Here is a 16,050-nt window from a genome sequence, read left to right on the forward strand (position 1 = left end):
TGAAATGTGAGAGTGGAAAGTACTTCTAAAGAGCCAATATGATTTTAATTATGTGTAAATGAATGTAATTGTTTTTTTTAAAAGATTTTTAGGTGAAGATTTTATTGATTGATTGATGAGAGACACAGAGAGGCAGAGACATAGGCAGAGGCAGATGCAGGCTCCCTGTAGAGAGCCCAATGTGGGACTCGATTCCTGGGCCTCAAGATCACAACCTGAGCCGAAGGTTGATGCTCAACCACTGAACCACCCAGGTGCCCCTAATTATGTGTAAACATTATAATAAAAAAACAAAAAACACAAGAGCACAGAATGATTCACTCATTTTTGCACATCTGAATGCCTGTCCACAAATTCCGAAAGCCTTACTACAGTAGTTGAGAAATGCCCACCACATGCCACGGCCTTCGCTGCTCCCTGAGGTCCACGTTGCTCAGTGGTGTCCTTGGCATCTATGTTTTTCCTCAAACCTTTCCTCCTTCTGCATTCTAAGTCATTTTTGGGGTGAGGAATCACTTCTTACTAGGAGTGGAGTTGATACTTATCTCCCTGTTTGGAGAGACAGGGGGTACTAGTTAAGTTCATACTAGCTGCTAAAACAAGCCAATCTCCACATTTCAGTGACTTAACACAACTGGAGTTTGTTTTCTGCTCAATAGGGCAAAGTAGGTGTCAGGTGGGGAGACTTAGGGACCAGGCTCTTCCTTCTTTGACTCCACCACCCACCAGCAACCCTTGGCTTCAGCCTCCTGGCTTCAGGCTCCTGCGTAGGGCCAGAGCAAGGAGGAGCAGGTGTGGGAGGTCTTTAAGAGGTGCTCAGGAGTTCACCTGTATTCAGTCACCTGACTGCAAGGGATGCTGGGAACTGTAGTCCATCTGGCCCAGGAGGAAGAGGAAAGGGGCGGGTGGTGAGCAGCCAGCGTTTGCCCCCCTCCACCACACACACACACAGAGGCCCCACGAGAGTGCCTGTATGGCACCACAAACATCCCCCAGCAGGTGGAGCCGGTCGGAAGCCTACTGGTTTGATCTTCATTCCAAGGCCTGTGGGCCCAACGCCGTCTCACTGCCACGCTGCTGGGACGTGCACCTGGACCATCATTCACTCCCTCACAAGCAAACATCTGCAACATCTACAGCATGGCTAAGACTGGTTCCCACTCCCTGAGGGCGTCCGGTGTCCCTGGAGCCAACAGACCCAGGAAGAAAGTGCAGAGGAGGGGAGTGAGGTCAGAAATCCACTCTGTGCACCTGTGCGGCAGGAGGCTGCCTCGGAGCTTCAGGTAAAGCCTCACAGCTGAGGTCCCCTCGAGAAAGGACGCCACAGTCTCAGCAGGCAGCCTGCTCTTTCCCGTGGCTCACCCAGTGGGGCCAGGCCTCGGACCCTCACCATTGGCACCCCAGCTCGCCTCTCCAAGCAGGAACTGTGCTCTTTGAGCTGCAACTTATGCGCAGGTGAGTCACTCATGCATGAGGCTGTGACTCAGCCGTGTACGGTGGGGTTTCTCAGGGCTTTTGGCCACGGGGCAAGGTGATCCATCACCGTGTGTGTGTGTGGGGGGGGGGGGGGGTGCTGCCCTATGTACAGTAGGATGTTTAGCAGCACCCCTGACCCCCTAAGCACTAGAGATCATTAGCATTCCCCAGTCTCTGTTGTAACAACAAAAATGTCTCCAGACCTTGCCAAATGTCCCCTGGGGGGCAAAGCAGCCCCAGTTGAGGACCGTGAGTTTAGAGCAATGGTTCTCAGCACCTGATTACACATTTGGATCACCTGGGAAGCTACAGAAGCTTACTGGTCCGGACCCAGCAGGTCCACTCCTAAGTAGGTGGCTGAGGTAGCTGAGCGTATGCTTCCAGAGCACGCAGGCCCATGTTCCCGTCTGCTTTGTTATAATACTAATAACTAAGAGCAGCTCCAATGACCGTCAACAGGAAAACAGATGAACAAATCATGATGTATTCCTATAGCGGAATAATACTCCTCAGCAAAGGAGGAAAAACCCAACATGTCTGAATCTCACCGATGTTAAGTGGAGCAAAAGAAGCCTCACGCCCCATGTGTGTGGAGCTCTGCAACAGGCAAAACCAATCTGTTGTGACAGAGGTCGGGAGAGTGGCTATTGCTGGGGGTATGTTCCGGGATGCTGGGGATGTTGTGTCGTTATCCACAGGGTGACACAGGGGGGTACATGCATATAACACTCCAGGCTGTGCACTTGCGGTTTGTGCCTATCGTCATCTGTAAGCTCTTCCTGGCGCTCGTTTGCTGTGACCACTGTAGTAAGTTACCATAAACTTGGTGGTGTAAAAGAACAAAATTTATTTTCTCTCGGTTCTGGAGGCCAGAACTGTGAGATCAGGGCATCAAGGCCAGGCTCCCTCTGAAAGCTCTCGTCTCTTCTGGCTTCTGGTGGCTGCCGGCAGCCCTTGGTTGGTGGCCACATCCCTCCCATCTCCGCTTCTGCCGTCACGCTGCCTTCCCCTCTGTGTGTGTTACGTCTCCTTCTGCCTCCCTGTAGTGATGCAAGTGCTTTGGGGCCACCAGATGATCCAGGATCCCGCTTACCGAACTCAAGAGCATCAGTCATACCCGCAAAGTCTTTCCCATGGAAGGGAACATTTACAGGTTCCAGGGATTGGGACCTGATACCTTCGGGGACTGTTGTCCAGCCTGCCATATACCTAAATTAAAAAGAAATTTTAAAAATTACCAGCGTGATGGACCCACCCTGCACCAATTGAACCAGAATCTCTGCTGTCTTTGTTCACAAGTTCCCCTGGGGTCCTGGTGTGCAGGGTCCTGGAGAATGTGCTTCCCTTCTGCTCCATGTGCTGTGGGGCGCAGGGAATGCACATTTTGTGTCTGTCACTTTAGCACCAGCACATGGTTGACCTGATGGACTTATCAAACACCAAATGAATGAACACGCAACTATAGACACTAGTAAACTCTATATTTTTACTCATAATACTTTTGACACCAAGCAGTTCTTCGGTTTACTGTGGATACCAGCTGGGTGTCCCACAACTTCATTCAATCCTGACACTACCTGGAGTTAGCGTAGACCCTACAGGTTAGGGCTCAGACCCATAAGACTGCCGCCACTTAAATTCCAGTCGCAAGAAGCAGGACCCCAGACTGCCCACACTCCTGTTTGACTTGGCTACACTTTGAGGGTTCCCATGACACCCTCAGGTTTGATAATCTGCTGTATCAGCTCACAGCACGCAGGAAACCACTTTCCTTTTACTGGTTTCCTTTTACATTTACTGGTTTATTATAAAGGATACAAATCAACAGCCAGGTGAAGAGGTACATGAGGGCGGTAGGGGGGGAATCCAGTAGGAACCTCTGTCTCCTTGGAGTTTGGGGTGCACCACCCTCCTGGCACATGGGTGTGTTCACCAAGCCAGAAGCTTTCCAAACCCCTGCATTGAGAGTGTTTATGGAGGTTCCATTATGGAGGTGTGATGGGTCCCCAGCCCCTCTCCCTTCCCTGGAGGTTGGAGACAGAGCTTCAGATTCCAACCTTCTAATCACACGGTTGTTCCTCCGGCTCCCAGCCCCATGCTGAAGCTATCTGGGGGCTGCCAGGGGTCACCCCATTAGCATGGACTCGGGTGTGGTTGAAGGGGTCTTTTTGGACATAAAGACCCCACTTTTACCACTATGAGGAGGTGACCGGGGCTTTAGGGGCTCTTGTGGCAGGAACCTAGGACAAAGACCACATATATATTTCTTACCACAGTAGAGGTTGCATGTTGTCACTGTAGACTGGAATGATTTAGAGTCAAAAGACACAGCTTCAAACTCCAGCCCTGCCCCTTACTGGCTGAGTGACCATGACCTCGGCTGAGTGACCATGACCTCGTCCCCTCCCCTGTCCCACCCTGTTTCCCCACCAGCAAAGTGGGGATGCCAGCATTGTGGGGAGAATTCATGAGAGGATGTCTGTCCTTGCAACCTGCTCGAAATCCAAAACAAATGCACTTCTCCCATGGGGAAGTGTCCCACGCTCAGCCTGTTTGTAAATACTTCTGGGTAAATCAAGGTCAAAGATGCTGAGTGTTAGGCCAGAGGGATTTTTGTGCCTACCTCTATGTGGGCAGAAGAGAAATGGCTGAGCTCTGCTTGAAGACGATGAGGAGGGACTCCTGAAGAATTTAAGTGGGGATGGTTTAGGTCCCTTTCTTTAAAAATTATTCTTTAAAGATTTTATCTATTTATTCATGAGAGACACAGAGAGAGGCAGAGACACAGGCAGAGGGAGAAGCAGGCTCCATGTGGGGAGCCCGATGCGGGACTCAATCCTGGGACCCCAGGATGAGTTGAAGGCAGATGCTCAACCGCTGAGCCACCCAGGCGTCCTGGTTTAGGGCCTTTTGAGGAGGAGAGCTGCAGACACCTTTCCAAGTCGTTGACATCCTAACCCAGGTTTCCTCTGCCTGCACGATGGTACACCTAGTGCCATTGAGCTTGATGGGGGGAAACTAACAGAAGAAAATAAATGCCAAAACAACAACGAAAGCCCCATGTTGGAGAGCTCAAAGTCTGACAGCCCTTCCACAAGAAGCCCTGCTTGGTTTTTGATTTCAGGCAGGTTTGTGGGGCAAGAAAAGGGCCCAATCCCATGGAAATTTCCTAGTAGGGTTTATTTTGAAGCAAAGGTTTGGCAGCCCTGACCCAGTCTCCTTGGCTAGACAGTACTTCTTTGAAGAGAGTCAAAAACAGCAGAACGATGGGAAATGGTTCTGGAATGAGCTGGTGTTAGTGGAATCCTCTTCATCCAAAAAGAACTGCCAGAGACCAGGCCAGGCTTCCCTTGCTTGATGGAATTCAACTCCACTCACCTGTGGTCAGCAAAATAACACCCCTCACCCCCAGACGTCCTTGCCCTAATTCCCGGAACCTGTGTGTATGTGACCTTGCGTGGCAAAAGGGAATTTGCAGATGTGATTGAGTTTGGGATCTTGTGATATGGAGGTTATCCTGGGTTGCCCAGTGGACCCAATATAACCATCCAGTCCTAAAATCCCAGAGCTTTTCCAGCTGTGATCCAAGAGGAGAAGGCTCTAAGAGATGCAATGTTGCTGGCTCTGAGCTCAGGCAAGGGCCCTGAGGCCAGGAATACCTTCCCTATAAGCTGGAGAGGCAAGGAGTCGGTTGTCCCCCAGAACCCCCAGGAGAGCAGCCCTGCTGACACCTTGATTGAGCCCAGAGAGACCCTGGTTAGAGATCTGCTAACCTCTAGCCTCAAGACAATAAATCTGTGTTGTTTTAGCTGCTAAGTGGAAATGGATTACAGCAGCAATAGAAAATTGGAAACGTCACCTTTCTTGGGCACCTACGATATGCCAGTTGTTGCTGGGAGGGAATTCGAATCCTCATGACTGCTGGTGACGTGAAATTTGTGATCATCACAGCTAAGGAAGCTAAGGCTCAGTGACATGATAGGACACCCAAGAGGCCCGATTGGGGATGGAACCCTTGGCTGAGTCCAGCCTCCCGGAGCCTCTAGCTGCTCACAGGTAGGATGGGTGTGCAAGGGTGATACTTTCTTCCCAACTGCCACTGTAGAGCCATTATCATGTCCACCCTGGCTTCCTGTGTGCAAAGACCTCCCCAACAGACACCATCTGGGTGAATGAAGGCTATGAGGCTCCCACTGACCAGAATGGGAGGCAAGGTGCCTGGACCCCCATGTAGTCCTGATGGCTGTGTGACCTCAGGCTGGTCCCTACACCTCTCTGGGAAGTGTGTCATTTGGGTTGGCAAACACCCCTGCAGAGCCAACCTCTGGGGAGCCTGTGAGCCACCTTGGTCCCCCTCCAGAGGACTGCCCAGCGTGGCGGCTGCTGTAGGGTCTGTGGATGCAGCCTGGGAAGTCACACGGGGCCCTTATGACAAGGACAAGCCCTTCTGCTATCCAACAGGCAAAGGCATGGATTTCTCTCTGCCAGGAATTCCCGCTCTAGCCGTCCATCCTCACCCAGGCCTGTGTACAGGGCTGGGGCTGAGCCGCTGCGCTTCCTTCCTCATGTCACGGCTCGGGCCTGGCCCAGCAGCAGAGCTCTGCATCCTGGCATGGCCTTGCCACTGGGCAACTGGCTGACATCAGGCCAGCTGCCTCTTGCAAGGGAAACCTGGGGAACTTCCATCTGTGAGGGCAGGTGGGATAGTGCAGGGCTCTCCAGCCATGCTTGCCTGCCCCCTCCCCTAAACATGGCCAGGAGGGGACTGTCCCTCTACCCAGGCTTTCTGACTCTTCAGTCAGCATGGGAGGACGTGTCCTCTGAAAAGATATGTTACCCCCAAAGCTGCGAGTGACCTGGTTTGGAAATAGGATCTTTGCAGATGTCAGGTTAAATGGGGTCCTGATGGGCTAGGGTGGGCCTGAATCCATTGGCTGGGGTCCGTATTAGAAGAGAGGAACATCGACACTGCCAGAGGAGGCCACGTGATGATGAGGCGGAGGCAGGAGTGACAGGCCCATAAGCCAAGGGACGCTGAAGGTTGCTGCAGGCACCAGAAGCCGGGACAGCAAGCAAGGGTCCTTGAGAGAACGGGGCCTGCCCACACTGGGATTTTACGCTTCCGGCCTCTGGAGCTGCACATTTGCTGTGTTAAGCTCCCAGTTTGAGGCAGTTTGTTACAGCAGCCCTGGGACATGCACACGCTCACTGTCACTGTCACCCACGTCTCCCTGTCCGCATGCTGAGGGAGCATGAGAAAATTGGCCAGCGTCCTCCCAACTGAACTCATCCGAATCCAAGGGCTGGCCTTCTTCACAGCTTGTGTGCTTACTTCATTGTTGGGGTTAAGCTGCCCTTTTGTGAAGGGACGGCCGCCAGCAAGAGCCCATTCTGCAGATGGAAAGCCTGAGCATCTCCGAGTGCGCCCATGCGGTCACCCCACACCCCGCCACCATATCTCTTGTTGCCTGACGATCCGATGCATGGAAGTGGGTCAGCCGCCTTCCTGCCCAGATGTTGGACCAAGTCCTCTGAATTCCCGGCAAAAGGGAGAGGTCTACAAGAAATTTCAGAGCTCAAATTAGGACAGTTGCCTGGCTCGGTGACCTGCTTCGTGGAGAGCTTGGGAGGTGACTCCAGCCTGGGCAGCATGACCCGTTTCCATGAGTGCAAACCACCCTTAGCCCTGTTGAAACAGAGGCGGGCTCCAGGCCCGAGGTTGTGGCGGCTGGACTCCGTGAGCCCACTGGTCAGCCCAGCCCAAGCCGCACGGCCACCGAAAGCCACCAGAAGCCACAGGAGTCTCCCCACCCAGGTGACCTCTCCTGCTCTGTGCAGACCCTGTTGTCTGCTCGAGCACCCACAGCGGCGCCCATCCCAGGGAGGGTCAGACCGGGTACCACCTCCCTTTCCCTCCCTGGCACACACCAGCTGCCGGGAAGGCCCGTGGGCACTGCGCATGTGGGCAGGGTGCCGTTGTGCAGAGCCACAGGGGCCGGGAGGGCAACCGCCAAATGACCCATCTTCGAGCCCTGGAACCTCCGTATCTCAGAAGAGGACGCCAAGGCTCCCAGAGGAGGAGCGGCTTGCTCTCGGTCCTGGTATTTACAGCCTCGCACAGTGACAGGGAGGCAGGTGTGTCCTGCAGGGCACACAGTGGGTCAGACAGTTGGGGTGTGGGAGAAGTGGAGGCACTTGGGGCAGGAGAGTGGAGATGGCTCGAGGCCGGGGGGGCACAGGGCAGGGGTCATAGACCATTCTGGGAGTCAGAACTCTCTGGAAACACAAGTAGACCATAGCTGGGGTTGACGGGGTCAGCTCAGTATTAGCTCTAAGCCATGCAGGGGTCCTGTCCTTCCCAGCTAGTGAATGCTGGGCTTCCCGAAACTACTTCCGGTAACTACGTAGCTCTCTCCATGGATGGCATCTCTCTCATTCCAGTTTCTTGGGCTCAAATCCCCGATGCCTCATTTTCATTCAGATGCTGGGTTACCACCTGTTACTTCACCTTCAAAATGCAGCCCCAGGCCAGCCACTCTCCCAGCCGCACGGCCTCCAGCTGGCCACGTGTCCCCTCGCCCTTACCTCTGTGGTCTGTCCTGGTGCAGCAGGTCATGGGATGCTCCTGTGCCTTCCCAGCTTAGAAGCCTCGGAGGGCTTTCCATCTGTATTGGGGTGAATGGAGTCCCCCCCGCCCCCAACTGTTCACATTCATCTGGAACCTGTGCATATGAGCTTATTTGGAAATAGTCTTGGCAGAGGTCAAGTTCAGATGAAGCCCTATCAGAGCAGGGTGTGTCCTACTGTGATGACTGGATAGAGATACGGGGGCAGACAAGCATGTGAAGACAGCCAAGGGATGCCTGGGGCCCCTAAGCACTGGAAGAGCAAGGAAAGGTCCTCCCCTGGAGCTGTCAGGAGCTTGGCCCTGCTGATACCTTGATCTTGGGCTTCCGGCCACTAGAATTATGAAAGAATGTCTTTTATTTTACACCACATAGTTCACTTTGTTACAGCAGCCCCGGAAAACGAATGCAGTGGCCAAACGTGGAGCAGGAACACTGCACCCTCTATTTGCCTGGTGGAGGCTTGCAATGCCCATCATATAGCAAAGGCTCTGAGAAGTCCTGCAGGGAAGAGCATGTTCCATTTTCCTGAACACATTCCAAGGCAAAAGTATCCATTCTCACCTACCCTTTAACCTCTTATGTGATACCCTTTGGGAAATGTTGACTCGAAAAGCCCTAAGATCCTCTCCAGACTGAAAATCCTGTGGCCTTTGGAATTGGAAGCCAGCCCATGAAATAAATAGAAATTTATATGCATACTAATTAGGTGCTTTTTTAAAAATAGCCAAAGCATTCTTCCATTTGGGGGGAAGCAAAATCAGTCCACGGAAGAACAACTGTTCTCGTTAACCAATCAGGTATGAGCACCACTGACCACGTAGGACCCTCCATCGGAGCTCCATCGATGTGTGAATGAGGACAATTCTATTGTGCAGGATTATTTCTTTGGGCTGTGTTCCTAGAAGTGGAGTGGCTGAGTCAAGGACTTTGTATTTTTTTTTAAGACATTTGATTCATAGTGTCAAGTTGCTGTCCAAAAAGTTGTACAGATTTGAACTTCTACCGGCACAAACAAGAAGTCCCCACTCCCCGCTTCCATGCCAGCACTGGGCATTATCATGCTTGACACCTTGAAATTGTCCTTTTTTGACCACAAAGGTAAATAAGAACTTTTATTGGGTTATCTGAGTTTCTGTTGACTTGTGTCCAGAGCAGCCTGCCCGCCGGCCCATCCCGGCCAGTGCAGGACTCTTGCCAGTGACCAGGCAGCGGTGCCCTGAGGTCAGGCCAAACTTTTCAGAGGAAACAGCAAACCTCACTCAGATTTGGCCCAAAATGTTAAACTCTGAAAAAGAGACGATTCAGTGTCATTGGATCCTTCCCCGGGGGCAGAGCTGGGCAGGGAAAAGAGGTCAGGATTTGGAGGCAGGGGAACCCGGGCTTTGTCCCCGCATGGCCCCTTCCTAGCTCTGTGACCTTGGGCAACTCCCAAGATTTCCTTGCGCCTCCGCGCTGTCATCTTTGGTGCGGGGTAATGACAGTCCCGGCCTCTCTGAGCTGTGCTGAGGGTTCCATGATTTCCTTGTCAGGAGATGGGCTTTGCGGGTGTAACCCTCGAATGAGCCAGGGTTCCAGATGGCACAGTCCGGGAGAGAGCTGCAGACCTTGTGATCCAGCCATCGCCTGGGGACAGGAAGGAGTGCGAATTTTTACTTGCAGTTCCCTAACAAATAAAGAAATCTACTTCTTCCCCCACAATCATCTTTCCCAAATCCTGCAGCGACCCCAGGATGCCTCATTCACTCACTGCAGACCTTGCCCGCCCCCCCCAAAGCCAGCTTCCGTGTTTGTGCCTCGCCTCCTCCCAGCCTCAACCCTGCTTTGTGATGAGGATGAGTTTCCTGCCTCCAGTTTGCTTGAGATCTATTCCTTTCTCTGAGATCTAGATTCTCTGCAATAAGGCGGGGGGAGCCCCCACCTGTGTTCCCCTGCCGCCGTAGATCCCTGTTCCATCCATATCTCTCCAGTTCTTCCTGGAACCAGCCTGGGAACAACAGGGTTCCCAAAACGCTGTTTTGGAAACAGGGAGGAGGAAGACAAGGAGGTGAAGGCAAGACGTCCTCTGATTGATGGGGGACCTATTCGCGCAAGTGCATTCCGGTCTCCTCAGCCCTGGGCTCCCCTCAGCTTTATTTTCTTTTAACTGAAGCCCCCCAACATCTTCAGGGTCTCCTCTTAAAGAACATGTTCCTCCCTTGCCCTCCCACTGTCCCCAAAGGAGAGGTGAGAGAGGCCAGATCATAACTTTGCAGCCAACGTGGCAGCCAAGCCTCAGGAGGGAATTGGGTGGTGGGGGGCCTGCCCTCTGCTCTGGGGAGGGTCCCGTGGGTGTCTCTCCCTGTGTCGTCCAAGGGCCTTGGTTGGTCCCCAGCCTTGGTCCTTACGCAGCGTGTCTGCAAACAGAACACAGCTGCAGGGTCGCCTCTTTCCCCCATCCTCCCCCTCCATGCCAGCATCCTGAGGGTGCCAGGACACAGGCCATGTTTCCCACTCCCCCTGAGCCTCAGCTCACTGCCTAGGTTCCCCAGCACACTCTGCTCTGGTGTGTCCCCTCCAGCCCCAACAGGAGGGTAGCAGCAAGGCTCGGGATGGGGAAGAGCTGGGGAGGTGTGGTCAGCCTGGAGTCGGTCAGCTCCCACTTAGGAACGAACTATGTGGCCTCAGGTGAGATACTGAATCTCTCAGAGCCTCAGCTTCTCATCTGCAAAATGGGTGTAATTGCAGAGCTGGGTGGAAACAGAAAGTGTTAGGTGTGCTTACATGTGGCATGGATGATGGCAGAGATGACCCTTGCCGTCTGTTCATCCCCCAGCTGTGTGCCAGGCGCTCTCCATTCACCACTCTGTTTTAGGGGGCCTGTCCACTCCTGGAGCTACCAGGAGAAACGGAGGCCGCCGTGTTGGTTGCCAACACAGTGCCCGTCAGCCACAGCCAGTGGGTTTCTGTGCTGTGCTGAGCATATGGGCCCAGAGGAAGGGCCGAGACCCCGGGAAGGCTTCCTGGAGGAGGTAACATCTGCTCTAGGCCTTAAACAATGGGTAAAAAGCAGCCATTCACTTTTTCATTCATTTGATTACCTTCATCTCTGGGTAATCCCTTTCTGGGCTGGCCTGGGACCCAGGGCTGAGGGTCAGGGTGCTGAGGGGTCCCGGGGCCTCCCTCCACGGCAGCCATGTGGTGGAGTTGTATGCAGCAGGGAATGACAGAGCTCTCCATGAGGATGTGGACCGATCTCCAAGATACACCGTTAAGTGAAAAACAGCAAGGTTCCCGACAGCATTATGTGGCCATGATGCAACAGCCATATACACGTGCATACATAAGTGTACATGAGTGTACGGGTGTGAGTGGTGCCCAGGGCAGGGACTGGCCAACAAGTTACCCTCTGGACACCCGTCTGAGACTGTGCTCCCAGAGAGGATGCTGGCCACTAATCTGAGTGGCCCTCGGGTTTGCAGAGAGCCAGCAAGTGGGGCTTGGAACAAGGCCCAGAGGGGCAAACGGGCTGGGCTCCCAGGGGCCGCTGTGTGATACTGAGGCAGATGTGCGTAATGTGTGCACAACACAGGCTGGGGTACCCCTCAGCCCTGAAGAGGAGTGGATCTCTGACCCAGACTACAACACAGATGAACCCTGAAGACACGCTCAGAGAAAGAAGGCAGCCACATCTGTAAGATCCCATCTATAAGAAATGCCTGGCAGAGGCAAATCCGCAGAGGTGAAGGAGATGGGTTGCCAGAGGAGAGGAGTGGGGTTCATGGGCACGGAGTTTCTCAGGGTGGGTGCCCGGGTACTCTGAGGATGCAAAATGCCACTCGGGTGTTCACTTTAACGTGGCTAATATTAGGTTGTGTGAATTTGACTTCAGTAAGTTATTTTTTAAAAATATTTTATTTATATATTCATGAGAGACACAGGCAGAGACACAGGCAGAGGGAGAAGCAGGCTCCATGCTGGGAGCCCGACGTGGGACTCGATCCCGGGTCTCCAGGATCAGGCCCTGGGCTGAAGGTGGCCCTAAACCGCTGAGCCACCAGGGCTGCCCCTCAATAAGTTATTTAAAAAGGAAAACAAGGAGTGCCGGCCTGGCTCAGTTGGTGGAGTGTGTGACTCTTGATCTCTGAGTTGTGAGTTTAAGCCTTGTTGGGCATAGAGCTTACTTTAAAAAAAAAAAAAGAAGAAAAAAAAAGAAAGAAAAGAAAAAAGAATGATTCAAATGCTGTTCTGGGTGCACATGCTCTTGGGGGGAGTGACCGCCAGGTACAGGCAGGTTGGCCAGGTAGGAATTGGCTCAGGGAACCCATGAATCTGCATTTCCAGGTGAACTCTTCTGATTTGACCAATGCCATGGGGCCACATCCAGCTCATACTGCCAGCTCACAGCCTCTCCTGTAGCCGGGAGCAGGGTCCCCACCCTGGTCCAGCACCTGGATGGCCGCCCCCACTCCTCGGGCTCTGCTGGGAGTAAGGAGGGTAGATGGAAAAGTACCTCCTAGCAGAGAGAAAGGCCCAGATAAACATGAAGACGCTGGTGGCTTTTAAAGACATGAGCTGCAGCCTGTTTAAATTTGTGGGGGATTGCAAATGTTTGCTCTGGTGGGACTTTGTTATAAATGGACTCGGTTTTGTTTAGCTGGTTAAGTTTTTGTGTTTTTTAAAAAAAAAAAAAAAAAGCCTGAAAGACCATCTTAACTGAGAACACTGTGTTAGTCCAGAAAAACCAAGAAAAGGGCAAAAGACATGGACGAGGAATGCAACCACCCGCTGCTCGTCGGGCGGGGCGTGCGGTCTTGCTGAGGCTGCGAAGCCCTGCGCCCCGGAACGGGCGCTGCGGCGCACGGGCACCCGGGTCAGCCCTCGAGGCCCTGATCCTCCCGCAGGCTGCACGGGGCTGCGCGGGGCAGTACTGTTACCGCATCAGTCTGCAGATGAGGACACTGAGGCACAGAGGGGCAGGTGCTGGCCCCAGGTCACGCAGCTGGAAGGTGGCAGGGATGGGAATGGAGCCACGTGGGGCGGGCTCTTTCAGCCGTATCTCGCGGCCGCTCAGAGCCGAAGCGGCCCGTGGGGTAACCGGCCGAGAGGCTGCCGGATTGCCAAGCCTCCTGGGGGCGTTGAGCAGAATCCCTCGCCGGCCAGCTGTCAAGGCCACCCACCCAGGAAGCCACTGACCCCAGTGCCCAGATGACTGCATCTCATCTAGAGCAAGGCCGGAGAAAGGCCATGCACAGACCTCTCCTGGCTGTTGGAACCCCCTCCTCCCCTGCACCTCCAGGGTGCTTTCCCCAGCAGATGCCACTTCCTGCTCCCCCCATGCTCCCACCCCTGCCCACCTGAGGGCTCCTAACAACCCCCCCCTTGAGGGAAATGTCTGACCGTCTGCTTCGCTCCTGGGCTCTGGGGGAGATGGCTTTAGGAAAATTACTTTGGATGAGCCTCTGCCCCACCTGGCTGGAAACCTTTGGCGGGGGGTGTTAGCTGCCCTCCGCACCACCCAACCTTCTCTGAGTCCAGCAGGTTGGGCCATGTGAGCCCTGACAGCTCCTCTCACTCCAGCATTCTCTTGTTTTAAGCCGCTCCAATTCCAGGTTGATGTTAAAGAGACAAAACTCACTGGCTGGCCTTTCCCTGCCCCAGGACCTTTGCATGTGCTGTTGCCTTCACCTGGATGGCTGTTCCCTCCCTCAGGGCCCTTCCCTGATTCCTCATTCTCCATGCTGCCCACCCTGGTGTTCCCTCTCCTTGCTGCTGTTCTCTTATAGCACGAATCATGGTATATAATTACACACTTAATTTCTTGTCCCCGTGTCTATGGAGGGCAGAGGCCTCACTGGCACACGGTAGGCATTCAATCAGTATTTTTGGACCACCTGGCCCAGTGAGCTGGGCTGGAGGAGTTTCTGGGGCCTGAGCAGCGCGTGGACATCTGCTGTCTGGTGGTGCCCTCTGGTGGACATTACGCTGATGCCAGGCTGAGGGCCAACACCAACCCCTTTCTCTTTCAGCCTCCCAACCCCTGGGTCGACCACTGACCATTGACCACTCCTGCAGGGCCCTGGCCTCCAAGTGATGGGAGGGGGTCTGTGAGCAGCAGAAGCTGGTCCTCCTGGAATTCTGTGAGCTGCTTCTGGATGATCAGGTGAGGTGGGAGGTCAGTTTCTTGTATTATTAAATTGCTAATGTTCATGTTAAACATAAAACGGTCATTTTGTGCCACCTGCAGACTCCAGAGCAGCCTCTCCCGGTCATCGCCTGGGACCCTCAGGGCCCGAGTTCTCTCCCTCCCTCAGCAGCTGGCTCCTCCAGGCTCTGGTTTCCCCTCTAGGATTTGCATTAAAGCTCACGAAGGAAAGATCAGAGAGGTTTAGAGCCTGAGCCAGGGAATGTTAAGCTGTGGACACACACATCGCTGACACTAAAAATCAGGGTCGGGATGTCGGAGCCCAGAAATCCTGGGTTGGGTCCTACACCTGCACACGTGTAGGTATCACCATACAGCCTTCACTGGAGAGAAGGGGCTGTGGAGACACGGACAGGGGTTGCTCCAGTGCTGAGGGGGACATGATTTAACCTAGAAACGACAATTAAGTTTTCAGGATATACTCAGTAGTTCAAACGCAACTAAAAATATTTTGCTGAAATAACCTCAGTGAAGGTTGCAATTTGTTACTGTTTTTGACTTATTGCTTTTTATTACTTTTTAAACTCAGTAATTAGAAAAATAAAAACACAGGAGGAGCTAGATTAGAAAGTGTTTTATTCTAGCCATAATTCTATTCTAGCCCATGTGGGATCATCCTCTTTTCCTCCCTGTGAGGACCAGGATGCTTCTGTAACCTCAGTGAACCTGTCTTCTGGTCTAGGAAATGGGCCTCAAGGGTGTAGTGAGATACGATCAGATCATGGACGGGAGAGCATTTTGGAAGCTGGAAGTGTCGAAATGGTGTCCAGGTGATCACTGTCACTACTGAACCTTGCCCTCAGGAGCTTTTCTTGGAACTCAAGCAAATTCCACTGACCAGGTGAAGATGAACCAGCTGGTTTGTCAGAGGGCCAGTCATTGTAAGGGGACAGTGTCCTCGTGCACACATGCACACCCACCCTCGGCCAAACGGCATGTCGAATTCGGTCATCCAGTGTTAGGCACTAGTCAGAAGAGGGGATTTCAGAGCAGGTGGGCCATCTTGTGGGCCCTGCCCGTGACACAGCGAAGCCTGACTACAAAGTCAAAATAATGCCTTGTCTTTATGAAGAGCTTCTGTATCCAGAGGACCGTTTTCTTTGGGCTAGTCTCCTGGGAACCTCCCTGTTCTTTCAATAATGCTCTGGGGCTTCAAATAGTCCTGCAAGTAAGGAAGGTGCCTTCATGGCTGGGCAACTTCCCTCTTCAGGATGGCAGGGTTCAGTCCTGGCAGTGGTCCCAAGTCATTCCAAGACAGAATGTCAGGGAGCAGCCCCCAGGCCACAGTGACACCGCTCGACTCCGAGAGCAGTGGGCCTGGTGGCTCTGCCAGAAAATGGTTCTCACCTCCCAAGTGACACTGTGGAAGGGGCCACTCTCCCCTGACTAAATCATTTCCTGCTTCAATAAACATAAGAGCCGCTTTGTCCCCCAGCCGCACTCTCTACATGAACTGTATCAACTTCGAGACTCTTCTCTTCCCCAAATGAGTTAGTTCTAAAACCTTTTTAGAGTAGACACAAACAGCAAAGCAGTGATCTACTTTTTAGATCGAGTACTTTTTTCCTTTTAATTGCTTATTTCCCAAACATATGGCCACCTTCAAACAAATCCTCCAAAAAGCTTGTCACCTTAACAAGTCCAAATGCTTCCACTTTTCTGTTTTTCCTTCCTATTCTGACTTTATGAAGGTGTGTGTGTATGGGTATATGATCTTGACATGGGAGTATAAGACTGTCTTCTTCACTCATACATTTCAGGATT

The 16,050-nt window shown here is 53.0% G+C and overlaps 1 long non-coding RNA gene across 1 annotated transcript; it reads right to left on the bottom strand.

The window, feature by feature from the left end:
- Positions 1-306: 306 nt before the first annotated feature.
- On the bottom strand, positions 307-8,190 carry LOC144310274 (uncharacterized). The gene is made up of 3 exons (XR_013375975.1): positions 8,062-8,190; positions 4,100-7,033; positions 307-2,685 (listed from the first exon to the last, which is right to left on the bottom strand). It is a non-coding gene; the product is annotated as an uncharacterized LOC144310274 (long non-coding RNA).
- Between the last annotated feature and the right edge of the window lie 7,860 nt (positions 8,191-16,050).

The sequence above is a fragment of the Canis aureus genome, chromosome 3 (genome assembly GCF_053574225.1).
Source record: "Canis aureus isolate CA01 chromosome 3, VMU_Caureus_v.1.0, whole genome shotgun sequence".
NCBI lineage: Eukaryota > Metazoa > Chordata > Mammalia > Carnivora > Canidae > Canis > Canis aureus.